This window comes from Ambystoma mexicanum, chromosome 1p (genome assembly GCF_040938575.1).
Source record: "Ambystoma mexicanum isolate Mex_15411 chromosome 1p, UKY_AmexF1_1, whole genome shotgun sequence".
NCBI classification, from domain to species: Eukaryota; Metazoa; Chordata; class Amphibia; order Caudata; family Ambystomatidae; genus Ambystoma; species Ambystoma mexicanum.
Window position 1 is genome coordinate 1,474,012,679 of NC_090921.1, and position 13,243 is coordinate 1,474,025,921.

General features: G+C 43.0%; 13 non-coding genes across 13 annotated transcripts; all 13 read left to right on the forward strand.

Annotated features, from left to right (window-relative positions):
• Positions 1-227: 227 nt before the first annotated feature.
• Positions 228-301, forward strand: TRNAI-AAU (transfer RNA isoleucine (anticodon AAU)). The gene has a single exon. It is a non-coding gene; the product is annotated as a tRNA-Ile (tRNA).
• Positions 302-1,306: 1,005 nt separating this feature from the next.
• On the forward strand, positions 1,307-1,380 carry TRNAI-AAU (transfer RNA isoleucine (anticodon AAU)). Its single transcript has one exon. It is a non-coding gene; the product is annotated as a tRNA-Ile (tRNA).
• Positions 1,381-2,105: 725 nt separating this feature from the next.
• TRNAI-AAU (transfer RNA isoleucine (anticodon AAU)) lies at positions 2,106-2,179 on the forward strand. Its single transcript has one exon. It is a non-coding gene; the product is annotated as a tRNA-Ile (tRNA).
• Positions 2,180-2,854: 675 nt separating this feature from the next.
• TRNAI-AAU (transfer RNA isoleucine (anticodon AAU)) lies at positions 2,855-2,928 on the forward strand. The gene has a single exon. It is a non-coding gene; the product is annotated as a tRNA-Ile (tRNA).
• A 1,021-nt stretch (positions 2,929-3,949) lies between these two features.
• Positions 3,950-4,057, forward strand: TRNAI-AAU (transfer RNA isoleucine (anticodon AAU)). Its single transcript has 2 exons — positions 3,950-3,987; positions 4,022-4,057. It is a non-coding gene; the product is annotated as a tRNA-Ile (tRNA).
• Positions 4,058-5,078: 1,021 nt separating this feature from the next.
• On the forward strand, positions 5,079-5,152 carry TRNAI-AAU (transfer RNA isoleucine (anticodon AAU)). The gene has a single exon. It is a non-coding gene; the product is annotated as a tRNA-Ile (tRNA).
• Positions 5,153-6,955: 1,803 nt separating this feature from the next.
• Positions 6,956-7,029, forward strand: TRNAI-AAU (transfer RNA isoleucine (anticodon AAU)). Its single transcript has one exon. It is a non-coding gene; the product is annotated as a tRNA-Ile (tRNA).
• Positions 7,030-7,705: 676 nt separating this feature from the next.
• Positions 7,706-7,779, forward strand: TRNAI-AAU (transfer RNA isoleucine (anticodon AAU)). The gene has a single exon. It is a non-coding gene; the product is annotated as a tRNA-Ile (tRNA).
• Positions 7,780-8,454: 675 nt separating this feature from the next.
• On the forward strand, positions 8,455-8,528 carry TRNAI-AAU (transfer RNA isoleucine (anticodon AAU)). The gene has a single exon. It is a non-coding gene; the product is annotated as a tRNA-Ile (tRNA).
• A 1,413-nt stretch (positions 8,529-9,941) lies between these two features.
• On the forward strand, positions 9,942-10,015 carry TRNAI-AAU (transfer RNA isoleucine (anticodon AAU)). The gene has a single exon. It is a non-coding gene; the product is annotated as a tRNA-Ile (tRNA).
• A 725-nt stretch (positions 10,016-10,740) lies between these two features.
• On the forward strand, positions 10,741-10,814 carry TRNAI-AAU (transfer RNA isoleucine (anticodon AAU)). Its single transcript has one exon. It is a non-coding gene; the product is annotated as a tRNA-Ile (tRNA).
• Positions 10,815-11,490: 676 nt separating this feature from the next.
• Positions 11,491-11,598, forward strand: TRNAI-AAU (transfer RNA isoleucine (anticodon AAU)). Its single transcript has 2 exons — positions 11,491-11,528; positions 11,563-11,598. It is a non-coding gene; the product is annotated as a tRNA-Ile (tRNA).
• Positions 11,599-12,668: 1,070 nt separating this feature from the next.
• Positions 12,669-12,742, forward strand: TRNAI-AAU (transfer RNA isoleucine (anticodon AAU)). The gene has a single exon. It is a non-coding gene; the product is annotated as a tRNA-Ile (tRNA).
• The last annotated feature ends 501 nt before the right edge of the window (positions 12,743-13,243 follow it).

A 13,243-nucleotide genomic window follows, 5' to 3' on the forward strand; every position in this document is an offset into this window, starting at 1 on the left:
AATTGGCACTCACAGCTTTAGAGTTACTAACACAAGATTGCTGTTTTGTTGAAAGCAGCTGTGCATACATAGTCACGGGTCAGTACTGCTGCGGACATAACCAATGTTGTCGTGAGGATAAGGGTTGTCTGTGTGAATGAGTTAGGCATTTTTTTTCCAAGGGAAGAAAAAATCCCCCTGCAACTGGCCTCCCTCTTATGCTCCAGTTAGAAATATGCCTCTCAGCTGGCCGGTTAGCTCAGTTGGTTAGAGCGTGGTGCTAATAACGCCAAGGTCACGGGTTCGATCCCCGTATTGGCCACTTTGTCATTTTGGGAAATATTTCTGCAGAAGCATGAGATTGATGCAGAATTGTCACTCACAGCTTTAGAGTTACTAACACAAGATTGCTGTTTTGTTGGAAGCAGCTGTGCATACATAGTCACGGGTCAGTACTGCTGCGGACATAACCAATGTTGTTGTGAGGATAAGGGTTGTATTTGTGAATGAGTTAGGCATTTTCTTTCAAGGGAAGAAAACTCCCCCCTGCAACTGGCCTCCCTCCTATGCTCCAGTCAGAAGGCTTACTTTTTCTGACTGAGCATGGTGCTAATCACGCCAAGTTAGCGAATTTGATCCCAGTATTGGCCACTTTGTCAATTTGGGAAATATTTCTGCAGAAGGATGAGATTGATGCAGAATTGGCACTCACAGCTTTAGAGTTACTAACACAAGATTGCTGTTTTGTTGGAAGCAGCTCTGCATACATAGTCACGGGTCAGTACTACTGCGGACATAACCAATGTTGTTGTGAGGATAAGGGTTGTATTTGTGAATGAGTTAGGCATTTTCTTTCAAGGGAAGAAAACTCCCCCCTGCAACTGGCCTCCCTCCTATGCTCCAGTCAGAAGGCATACTTTTTCTGACTGAGCATGGTGCTAATCACGCCAAGTTAGCGAATTTGATCCCAGTATTGGCCACTTTGTCAATTTGGGAAATATTTCTGCAGAAGCATGAGATTGATGCAGAATTCCCACCCACAGCTTTAGATTTACTATGACAAGTTTGCTGTTTTGTTGGAAGCAGCAGTCCATAAATGGTCACAGGTCAGTACTGCTGTGGGAAATGACCAATGAGATGCATTTAACCTTATTTGTCCCAGTTCTACTTAAATGTGATGCAGGATACAAGTCAGTTTGAAGATAATTGTCATATTCATGAATTTCCTTCAGATCACATGTAGTTTTTCTTTAGGTTGTTGTGAGGATAAGGGTTTTATGTGTGAATGAGTTAGGCATTTTTTTCCAAGGGAAAAAGACTCTCAGCTGGCCGGTTAGCTCAGTTGGTTAGAGCGTGGTGCTAATAACGCCAAGGTCACGGGTTCGATCCCCGTATTGGCCACTTTGTCATTTTGGGAAATATTTCTGCAGAAGGATGAGATTGATGCAGAATTGGCACTCACAGCTTTAGAGTTACTAACACAAGATTGCTGTTTTGTTGGAAGCAGCTGTGCATACATAGTCACGGGTCAGTACTGCTGCGGACATAACCAATGTTGTTGTGAGGATAAGGGTTGTATTTGTGAATGAGTTAGGCATTTTCTTTCAAAGGAAGAAAACTCCCCCCTGCAACTGGCCTCCCTCCTATGCTCCAGTCAGAAGGCATACTTTTTCTGACTGAGCATGGTTCTAATCAAGCCAAGTTAGCGAATTTGATCCCAGTATTGGCCACTTTGTCAATTTGGGAAATATTTCTGCAGAAGCATGAGATTGATGCAGAATTCCCACCCACAGCTTTAGATTTACTATGACTAGTTTGCTGTTTTGTTGGAAGCAGCAGTCCATAAATGGTCACAGGTCAGTACTGCTGTGGGAAATGACCAATGAGATGCATTTAACCTTCTTTGTCCCAGTTCTACTTAAATGTGATGCAGGCTACAAGTCAGTTTGAAGATAATTGTCATATTCATGAATTTCCTTCAGATCACATGTAGTTTTTCTTTAGGTTGTTGTGAGGATAAGGGTTTTATGTGTGAATGAGTTAGGCATTTTTTTTCCAAGGGAAGAAAAAATCCCCCTGCAACTGGCCTCCCTCTTATGGTCCAGTCAGAAATATTCCTCTCAGCTGGCTGGTTAGCTCAGTTGGTTAGAGCGTGGTGCTAATAACGCCAAGGTCACGGGTTCGATCCCCGTATTGGCCACTTTGTCATTTTGGGAAATATTTCTGCAGAAGGATGAGATTGATGCAGAATTGGCACTCACAGCTTTATAGTTACTAACACAAGATTGCTGTTTTGTTGGAAGCAGCTGTGCATACATAGTCACGGGTCAGTACTGCTGCGGACATAACCAATGTTGTTGTGAGGATAAGGGTTGTATTTGTGAATGAGTTAGGCATTTTCTTTCAAGGAAAGAAAACTCCCCCCTGCAACTGGCCTCCCTCCTATGCTCCAGTCAGAAGCATACTTTTTCTGACTGAGCATGGTGCTAATCACGCCAAGTTAGCGAATTTGATCCCAGTATTGGCCACTTTGTCAATTTGGGAAAAATGTCTGCAGAAGCATTAGATTGATGCAGAATTCCCACCCACAGCTTTAGATTTACTATGACAAGTTTGCTGTTTTGTTGGAAGCAGCAGTCCATAAATGGTCACAGGTCAGTACTGCTGTGGGAAATGACCAATGAGATGCATTTAACCTTCTTTGTCCCAGTTCTACTTAAATGTGATGCAGGCTACAAGTCAGTTTGAAGATAATTGTCATATTCATGAATTTCCTTCAGATCACATGTAGTTTTTCTTTAGGTTGTTGTGAGGATAAGGGTTTTATGTGTGAATGAGTTAGGCATTTTTTTCCAAGGGAAAAAGACTCTCAGCTGGTCGGTTAGCTCAGTTGGTTAGAGCGTGGTGCTAATAACGCCAAGGTCACGGGTTCGATCCCCGTATTGGCCACTTTGTCATTTTGGGAAATATTTCTGCAGAAGCATGAGATTAATGCAGAATTGGCACTCACAGCTTTAGAGTTACTAACACAAGATTGCTGTTTTGTTGGAAGCAGCTGTGCATACATAGTCACGGGTCAGTACTGCTGCGGACATAACCAATGTTGTTGTGAGGATAAGGGTTGTATTTGTGAATGAGTTAGGCATTTTTTTTCCAAGGGAAGAAAACATCCCCCTACAACTGGCCTCCTGCTTATGCTTGAGTCAGAAACAAAACTCTCAGCTGGCTGTTTAGCTCATTTGGTTAGAGCGTGGTGCTAATAATGGCAAGGTCACGGGTCCCCGTATTGGCCTCCTTGTCATTTTGGGAAATATTTCTGCAGAAGCATGAGATTGATGCAGAATTGGCACTCACAGCTTTAGAGTTACTAACACAAGATTGCTGTTTTGTTGGAAGCAGCTGTGCATACATGGTCACGGGTCAGTACTGCTGCGGGACATAACCAATGTTGTTGTGAGGATAAGGGTTGTATTTGTGAATGAGTTAGGCATTTTCTTTCAAAGGAAGAAAACTCCCCCCTGCAACTGGCCTCCCTCCTATGCTCCAGTCAGAAGGCATACTTTTTCTGACTGAGCATGGTGCTAATCACGCCAAGTTAGCGGATTTGATCCCAGTATTGGCCACTTTGTCAATTTGGGAAATATTTCTGCAGAAGCATGAGATTGATGCAGAATTCCCACCCACAGCTTTAGATTTACTATGACTAGTTTGCTGTTTTGTTGGAAGCAGCAGTCCATAAATGGTCACAGGTCAGTACTGCTGTGGGAAATGACCAATGAGATGCATTTAACCTTCTTTGTCCCAGTTCTACTTAAATGTGATGCAGGCTACAAGTCAGTTTGAAGATAATTGTCATATTCATGAATTTCCTTTAGATCACATGTAGTTTTTCTTTAGGTTGTTGTGAGGATAAGGGTTTTATGTGTGAATGACTTAGGCATTTTTTTCCAAGGGAAAAAGACTCTCAGCTGGCCGGTTAGCTCAGTTGGTTAGAGCGTGGTGCTAATAACGCCAAGGTCACGGTTAGAGCGTGTTGCTAATAACGCCAAGGTCACGGGTTCGATCCCCGTATTGGCCACTTTGTCATTTTCTGGAAATATTTCTGCAGAAGCATGAGATTGATGCAGAATTGGCACTCACAGCTTTAGAGTTACTAACACAAGATTGCTGTTTTGTTGGAAGCAGCTGTGCATACACAGTCACGGGTCAGTACTGCTGCGGACATAACCAATGTTGTTGTGAGGATAAGGGTTGTATTTGTGAATGAGTTAGGCATTTTTTTTCCAAGGGAAGAAAACATCCCCCTACAACTGGCCTCCTGCTTATGCTTGAGTCAGAAACAAACCTCTCAGCTGGCTGTTTAGCTCATTTGGTTAGAGCGTGGTGCTAATAATGGCAAGGTCACGGGTCCCCGTATTGGCCTCCTTGTCATTTTGGGAAATATTTCTGCAGAAGCATGAGATTGATGCAGAATTGGCACTCACAGCTTTAGAGTTACTAACACAAGATTGCTGTTTTGTTGGAAGCAGCTGTGCATACATAGTCACGGGTCAGTACTGCTGCGGACATAACCAATGTTGTTGTGAGGATAAGGGTTGTATTTGTGAATGAGTTAGGCATTTTCTTTCAAGGGAAGAAAACTCCCCCCTGCAACTGGCCTCCCTCCTATGCTCCAGTCAGAAGGCATACTTTTTCTGACTGAGCATGGTGCTAATCAAGCCAAGTTAGCGAATTTGATCCCAGTATTGGCCACTTTGTCAATTTGGGAAATATTTCTGCAGAAGCATGTGATTGATGCAGAATTCCCACCCACAGCTTTAGATTTACTATGACTAGTTTGCTGTTTTGTTGGAAGCAGCAGTCCATAAATGGTCACAGGTCAGTACTGCTGTGGGAAATGACCAATGAGATGCATTTAACCTTCTTTGTCCCAGTTCTACTTAAATGTGATGCAGGCTACAAGTCAGTTTGAAGATAATTGTCATATTCATGAATTTCCTTCAGATCACATGTAGTTTTTCTTTAGGTTGTTGTGAGGATAAGGGTTTTATGTGTGAATGAGTTAGGCATTTTTTTCCAAGGGAAAAAGACTCTCAGCTGGCCGGTTAGCTCAGTTGGTTAGAGCGTGGTGCTAATAACGCCAAGGTCACGGGTTCGATCCCCGTATTGGCCACTTTGTCATTTTGGGAAATATTTCTGCAGAAGGATGAGATTGATGCAGAATTGGCACTCACAGCTTTAGAGTTACTAACACAAGATTGCTGTTTTGTTGGAAGCAGCTGTGCATACATAGTCACGGGTCAGTACTGCTGCGGACATAACCAATGTTGTTGTGAGGATAAGGGTTGTATTTGTGAATGAGTTAGGCATTTTCTTTCAAGGAAAGAAAACTCCCCCCTGCAACTGGCCTCCCTCCTATGCTCCAGTCAGAAGCATACTTTTTCTGACTGAGCATGGTGCTAATCACGCCAAGTTAGCGAATTTGATCCCAGTATTGGCCACTTTGTCAATTTGGGAAAAATGTCTGCAGAAGCATTAGATTGATGCAGAATTCCCACCCACAGCTTTAGATTTACTATGACAAGTTTGCTGTTTTGTTGGAAGCAGCAGTCCATAAATGGTCACAGGTCAGTACTGCTGTGGGAAATGACCAATGAGATGCATTTAACCTTCTTTGTCGCAGTACTACTTAAATGTGATGCAGGCCACAAGTCAGTTTGAAGATAATTGTAATATTCATGAATTTCCTTCAGATCACATGGAGTTTTTCTTTAGGTTGTTGTGAGGATAAGGGTTGTCTGTGTGAATGAGTTAGGCATTTTTTTTCCAAGGGAAGAAAAAATCCCCCTGCAACTGGCCTCCCTCTTATGCTCCAGTTAGAAATATGCCTCTCAGCTGGCCGGTTAGCTCAGTTGGTTAGAGCGTGGTGCTAATCACGCCAAGGTCACGGGTTCGATCCCCACATTGGCCACTTTGTCATTTTGGGAAATATTTCGGCAGAAGCATGAGATTGATGCAGAATTGGCACTCACAGCTTTAGAGTTACTAACACAAGATTGCTGTTTTGTTGGAAGCAGCTGTGCATACATAGTCACGGGTCAGTACTGCTGCGGACATAACCAATGTTGTTGTGAGGATAAGAGTTGTATTTGTGAATGAGTTAGGCATTTTCTTTCAAGGGAAGAAAACTCCCCCCTGCAACTGGCCTCCCTCCTATGCTCCAGTCAGAAGGCTTACTTTTTCTGACTGAGCATGGTGCTAATCACGCCAAGTTAGCGAATTTGATCCCAGTATTGGCCACTTTGTCAATTTGGGAAATATTTCTGCAGAAGGATGAGATTGATGCAGAATTGGCACTCACAGCTTTAGAGTTACTAACACAAGATTGCTGTTTTGTTGGAAGCAGCTCTGCATACATAGTCACGGGTCAGTACTACTGCGGACATAACCAATGTTGTTGTGAGGATAAGGGTTGTATTTGTGAATGAGTTAGGCATTTTCTTTCAAGGGAAGAAAACTCCCCCCTGCAACTGGCCTCCCTCCTATGCTCCAGTCAGAAGGCATACTTTTTCTGACTGAGCATGGTGCTAATCACGCCAAGTTAGCGAATTTGATCCCAGTATTGGCCACTTTGTCAATTTGGGAAATATTTCTGCAGAAGCATGAGATTGATGCAGAATTCCCACCCACAGCTTTAGATTTACTATGACAAGTTTGCTGTTTTGTTGGAAGCAGCAGTCCATAAATGGTCACAGGTCAGTACTGCTGTGGGAAATGACCAATGAGATGCATTTAACCTTCTTTGTCCCAGTTCTACTTAAATGTGATGCAGGATACAAGTCAGTTTGAAGATAATTGTCATATTCATGAATTTCCTTCAGATCACATGTAGTTTTTCTTTAGGTTGTTGTGAGGATAAGGGTTTTATGTGTGAATGAGTTAGGCATTTTTTTCCAAGGGAAAAAGACTTTCAGCTGGCCGGTTAGCTCAGTTGGTTAGAGCGTGGTGCTAATAACGCCAAGGTCACGGGTTCGATCCCCGTATTGGCCACTTTGTCATTTTGGGAAATATTTCTGCAGAAGGATGAGATTGATGCAGAATTGGCACTCACAGCTTTAGAGTTACTAACACAAGATTGCTGTTTTGTTGGAAGCAGCTGTGCATACATAGTCACGGGTCAGTACTGCTGCGGACATAACCAATGTTGTTGTGAGGATAAGGGTTGTATTTGTGAATGAGTTAGGCATTTTCTTTCAAAGGAAGAAAACTCCCCCCTGCAACTGGCCTCCCTCCTATGCTCCAGTCAGAAGGCATACTTTTTCTGACTGAGCATGGTTCTAATCAAGCCAAGTTAGCGAATTTGATCCCAGTATTGGCCACTTTGTCAATTTGGGAAATATTTCTGCAGAAGCATGAGATTGATGCAGAATTCCCACCCACAGCTTTAGATTTACTATGACTAGTTTGCTGTTTTGTTGGAAGCAGCAGTCCATAAATGGTCACAGGTCAGTACTGCTGTGGGAAATGACCAATGAGATGCATTTAACCTTCTTTGTCCCAGTTCTACTTAAATGTGATGCAGGCTACAAGTCAGTTTGAAGATAATTGTCATATTCATGAATTTCCTTCAGGTCACATGTAGTTTTTCTTTAGGTTGTTGTGAGGATAAGGGTTTTATGTGTGAATGAGTTAGGCATTTTTTTCCAAGGGAAAAAGACTCTCAGCTGGCCGGTTAGCTCAGTTGGTTAGAGCGTGGTGCTAATAACGCCAAGGTCACGGGTTCGATCCCCGTATTGGCCACTTTGTCCTTTTGGGAAATATTTCTGCAGAAGGATGAGATTGATGCAGAATTGGCACTCACAGCTTTAGAGTTACTAACACAAGATTGCTGTTTTGTTGGAAGCAGCTGTGCATACATAGTCACGGGTCAGTACTGCTGCGGACATAACCAATGTTGTTGTGAGGATAAGGGTTGTATTTGTGAATGAGTTAGGCATTTTCTTTCAAGGAAAGAAAACTCCCCCCTGCAACTGGCCTCCCTCCTATGCTCCAGTCAGAAGCATACTTTTTCTGACTGAGCATGGTGCTAATCACGCCAAGTTAGCGAATTTGATCCCAGTATTGCCCACTTTGTCAATTTGGGAAAAATGTCTGCAGAAGCATTAGATTGATGCAGAATTCCCACCCACAGCTTTAGATTTACTATGACAAGTTTGCTGTTTTGTTGGAAGCAGCAGTCCATAAATGGTCACAGGTCAGTACTGCTGTGGGAAATGACCAATGAGATGCATTTAACCTTCTTTGTCCCAGTTCTACTTAAATGTGATGCAGGCTACAAGTCAGTTTGAAGATAATTGTCATATTCATGAATTTCCTTCAGATCACATGTAGTTTTTCTTTAGGTTGTTGTGAGGATAAGGGTTTTATGTGTGAATGAGTTAGGCATTTTTTTCCAAGGGAAAAAGACTCTCTGCTGGCCGGTTAGCTCAGTTGGTTAGAGCGTGGTGCTAATAACGCCAAGGTCACGGGTTCGATCCCCGTATTGGCCACTTTGTCATTTTGGGAAATATTTCTGCAGAAGCATGAGATTGATGCAGAATTGGCACTCACAGCTTTAGAGTTACTAACACAAGATTGCTGTTTTGTTGGAAGCAGCTGTGCATACACAGTCACGGGTCAGTACTGCTGCGGACATAACCAATGTTGTTGTGAGGATAAGGGTTGTATTTGTGAATGAGTTAGGCATTTTTTTTCCAAGGGAAGAAAACATCCCCCTACAACTGGCCTCCTGCTTATGCTTGAGTCAGAAACAAACCTCTCAGCTGGCTGTTTAGCTCATTTGGTTAGAGCGTGGTGCTAATAATGGCAAGGTCACGGGTCCCCGTATTGGCCTCCTTGTCATTTTGGGAAATATTTCTGCAGAAGCATGAGATTGATGCAGAATTGGCACTCACAGCTTTAGAGTTACTAACACAAGATTGCTGTTTTGTTGGAAGCAGCTGTGCATACACAGTCACGGGTCAGTACTGCTGCGGACATAACCAATGTTGTTGTGAGGATAAGGGTTGTATTTGTGAATGAGTTAGGCATTTTTTTTCCAAGGGAAGAAAACATCCCCCTACAACTGGCCTCCTGCTTATGCTTGAGTCAGAAACAAACCTCTCAGCTGGCTGTTTAGCTCATTTGGTTAGAGCGTGGTGCTAATAATGGCAAGGTCACGGGTCCCCGTATTGGCCTCCTTGTCATTTTGGGAAATATTTCTGCAGAAGCATGAGATTGATGCAGAATTGGCACTCACAGCTTTAGAGTTACTAACACAAGATTGCTGTTTTGTTGGAAGCAGCTGTGCATACATAGTCACGGGTCAGTACTGCTGCGGACATAACCAATGTTGTTGTGAGGATAGGGGTTGTATTTGTGAATGAGTTAGGCATTTTCTTTCAAGGGAAGAAAACTCCCCCCTGCAACTGGCCTCCCTCCTATGCTCCAGTCAGAAGGCATACTTTTTCTGACTGAGCATGGTGCTAATCAAGCCAAGTTAGCGAATTTGATCCCAGTATTGCCCACTTTGTCAATTTGGGAAAAATGTCTGCAGAAGCATTAGATTGATGCAGAATTCCCACCCACAGCTTTAGATTTACTATGACAAGTTTGCTGTTTTGTTGGAAGCAGCAGTCCATAAATGGTCACAGGTCAGTACTGCTGTGGGAAATGACCAATGAGATGCATTTAACCTTCTTTGTCCCAGTTCTACTTAAATGTGATGCAGGCTACAAGTCAGTTTGAAGATAATTGTCATATTCATGAATTTCCTTTAGATCACATGTAGTTTTTCTTTAGGTTGTTGTGAGGATAAGGGTTTTATGTGTGAATGACTTAGGCATTTTTTTTCCAAGGGAAGAAAAAATCCCCCTGCAACTGGCCTCCCTCTAATGCTCCAGTCAGAAACAGGACTCTCAGCTGGTCGGTTAGCTCAGTTGGTTAGAGCGTGGTGCTAATAACGCCAAGGTCACGGGTTCGATCCCTGTATTGGCCACTTTGTCATTTTGGGAAATATTTCTGCAGAAGCATGAGATTGATGCAGAATTGGCACTCACAGCTTTAGAGTTACTAACACAAGATTGCTGTTTTGTTGGAAGCAGCTGTGCATACATAGTCACGGGTCAGTACTGCTGCGGACATAACCAATGTTGTTGTGAGGATAAGGGTTGTATTTGTGAATGAGTTAGGCATTTTCTTTCAAGGGAAGAAAGCTCCCCCCTGCAACTGGCCTCCCTCCTATGCTCCAGTCAGAAGGCTTACTTTTTCTGACTGAGCATGGTGCTAATCACGCCAAGTTAGCGAATTTGATCCCAGTATTGGCCACTTTGTCAATTTGGGAAATATTTCTGCAGAAGCATGAGATTGATGCAGAATTCCCACCCACAGCTTTATATTTACTATGACTAGTTTGCTGTTTTATTGGAAACAGCAGTCCATAAATGGTCACAGGTCAGTACTGCTGTGGGAAATGACCAATGAGATGCATTTAACCTTCTTTGTCCCAGTTCTACTTAAATGTGATGCAGGCTACAAGTCAGTTTGAAGATAATTGTCATATTCGTGAATTTCCTTCAGATCACATGTAGTTTTTCTTTAGGTTGTTGTGAGGATAAGGGTTTTATGTGTGAATGACTTAGGCATTTTTTTTCCAAGGGAAGAAAAAATCCCCCTGCAACTGGCCTCCCTCTAATGCTCCAGTCAGAAACAGGACTCTCAGCTGGTCGGTTAGCTCAGTTGGTTAGAGCGTGGTGCTAATAACGCCAAGGTCACGGGTTCGATCCCCGTATTGGCCACTTTGTCATTTTGGGAAATATTTCTGCAGAAGCATGAGATTGATGCAGAATTGGCACTCACAGCTTTAGAGTTACTAACACAAGATTGCTGTTTTGTTGGAAGCAGCTGTGCATACATAGTCACGGGTCAGTACTGCTGAGGACATAACCAATGTTGTTGTGAGGATAAGGGTTGTATTTGTGAATGAGTTAGGCATTTTCTTTCAAGGGAAGAAAACTCCCCCCTGCAACTGGCCTCCCTCCTATGCTCCAGTCAGAAGGCATACTTTTTCTGACTGAGCATGGTGCTAATCACGCCAAGTTAGCGAATTTGATCCCAGTATTGGCCACTTTGTCAATTTGGGAAATATTTCTGCAGAAGCATGAGATTGATGCAGAATTCCCACCCACAGCTTTAGATTTAATATGACTAGTTTGCTGTTTTGTTGGAAGCAGCAGTCCATAAATGGTCACAGGTCAGTACTGCTGTGGGAAATGACCAATGAGATGCATTTAACCTTCTTTGTCCCAGTTCTACTTAAATGTGATGCAGGCTACAAGTCAGTTTGAAGATAATTGTCATATTCATGAATTTCCTTCAGATCACATGTAGTTTTTCTTTAGGTTGTTGTGAGGATAAGGGTTTTATGTGTGAATGAGTTAGGCATTTTTTTCCAAGGGAAAAAGGCTCTCAGCTGGCCGGTTAGCTCAGTTGGTTAGAGCGTGGTGCTAATAACGCCAAGGTCACGGTTAGAGCGTGGTGCTAATAACGCCAAGGTCACGGGTTCGATCCCCGTATTGGCCACTTTGTCATTTTGGGAAATATTTCTGCAGAAGCATGAGATTGATGCAGAATTGGCACTCACAGCTTTAGAGTTACTAACACAAGATTGCTGTTTTGTTGGAAGCAGCTGTGCATACATAGTCACGGGTCAGTACTGCTGCGGACATAACCAATGTTGTTGTGAGGATAAGGGTTGTATTTGTGAATGAGTTAGGCATTTTTTTTCCAAGGGAAGAAAACATCCCCCTACAACTGGCCTCCTGCTTATGCTTGAGTCAGAAACAAACCTCTTAGCTGGCTGTTTAGCTCATTTGGTTAGAGCGTGGTGCTAATAATGGCAAGGTCACGGGTCCCCGTATTGGCCTCCTTGTCATTTTGGGAAATATTTCTGCAGAAGCATGAGATTGATGCAGAATTGGCACTCACAGCTTTAGAGTTACTAACACAAGATTGCTGTTTTGTTGGAAGCAGCTGTGCATACATGGTCACGGGTCAGTACTGCTGCGGGACATAACCAATGTTGTTGTGAGGATAAGGGTTGTATTTGTGAATGAGTTAGGCATTTTCTTTCAAGGGAAGAAAACTCCCCCCTGCAACTGGCCTCCCTCCTATGCTCCAGTCAGAAGGCATACTTTTTCTGACTGAGCATGGTGCTAATCACGCCAAGTTAGCGGATTTGATCCCAGTATTGGCCACTTTGTCAATTTGGGAAATATTTCTGCAGAAGCATGAGATTGATGCAGAATTCCCACCCACAGCTTTAGATTTACTATGACTAGTTTGCTGTTTTGTTGGAAGCAGCAGTCCATAAATGGTCACAGGTCAGTACTGCTGTGGGAAATGACCAATGAGATGCATTTAACCTTCTTTGTCCCAGTTCTACTTAAATGTGATGCAGGCTACAAGTCAGTTTCAAGATAATTGTCATATTCATGAATTTCCTTTAGATCACATGTAGTTTTTCTTTAGGTTGTTGTGAGGATAAGGGTTTTATGTGTGAATGACTTAGGCATTTTTTTTCCAAGGGAAGAAAAAATCCCCCTGCAACTGGCCACCCTCTAATGCTCCAGTCAGAAACAGGACTCTCAGCTGGTCGGTTAGCTCAGTTGGTTAGAGCGTGGTGCTAATAACGCCAAGGTCATGGGTTCGATCCCCGTATTGGCCACTTTGTCATTTTGGGAAATATTTCTGCAGAAGCATGAGATTGATGCAGAATTGGCACTCGCAGCTTTAGAGTTACTAACACAAGATTGCTGTTTTGTTGGAAGCAGCTGTGCATACATAGTCACGGGTCAGTACTGCTGCGGACATAACCAATGTTGTTGTGAGGATAAGGGTTGTATTTGTGAATGAGTTAGGCATTTTCTTTCAAGGGAAGAAAACTCCCCCCTGCAACTGGCCTCCCTCCTATGCTCCAGTGAGAAGGCATACTTTTTCTGACTGAGCATGGTGCTAATCACGCCAAGTTAGCGAATTTGATCCCAGTATTGGCCACTTTGTCAATTTGGGAAATATTTCTGCAGAAGCATGAGATTGATGCAGAATTCCCACCCACAGCTTTAGATTTACTATGACTAGTTTGCTGTTTTGTTGGAAGCAGCAGTCCATAAATGGTCACAGGTCAGTACTGCTGTGGGAAATGACCAATGAGATGCATTTAACCTTC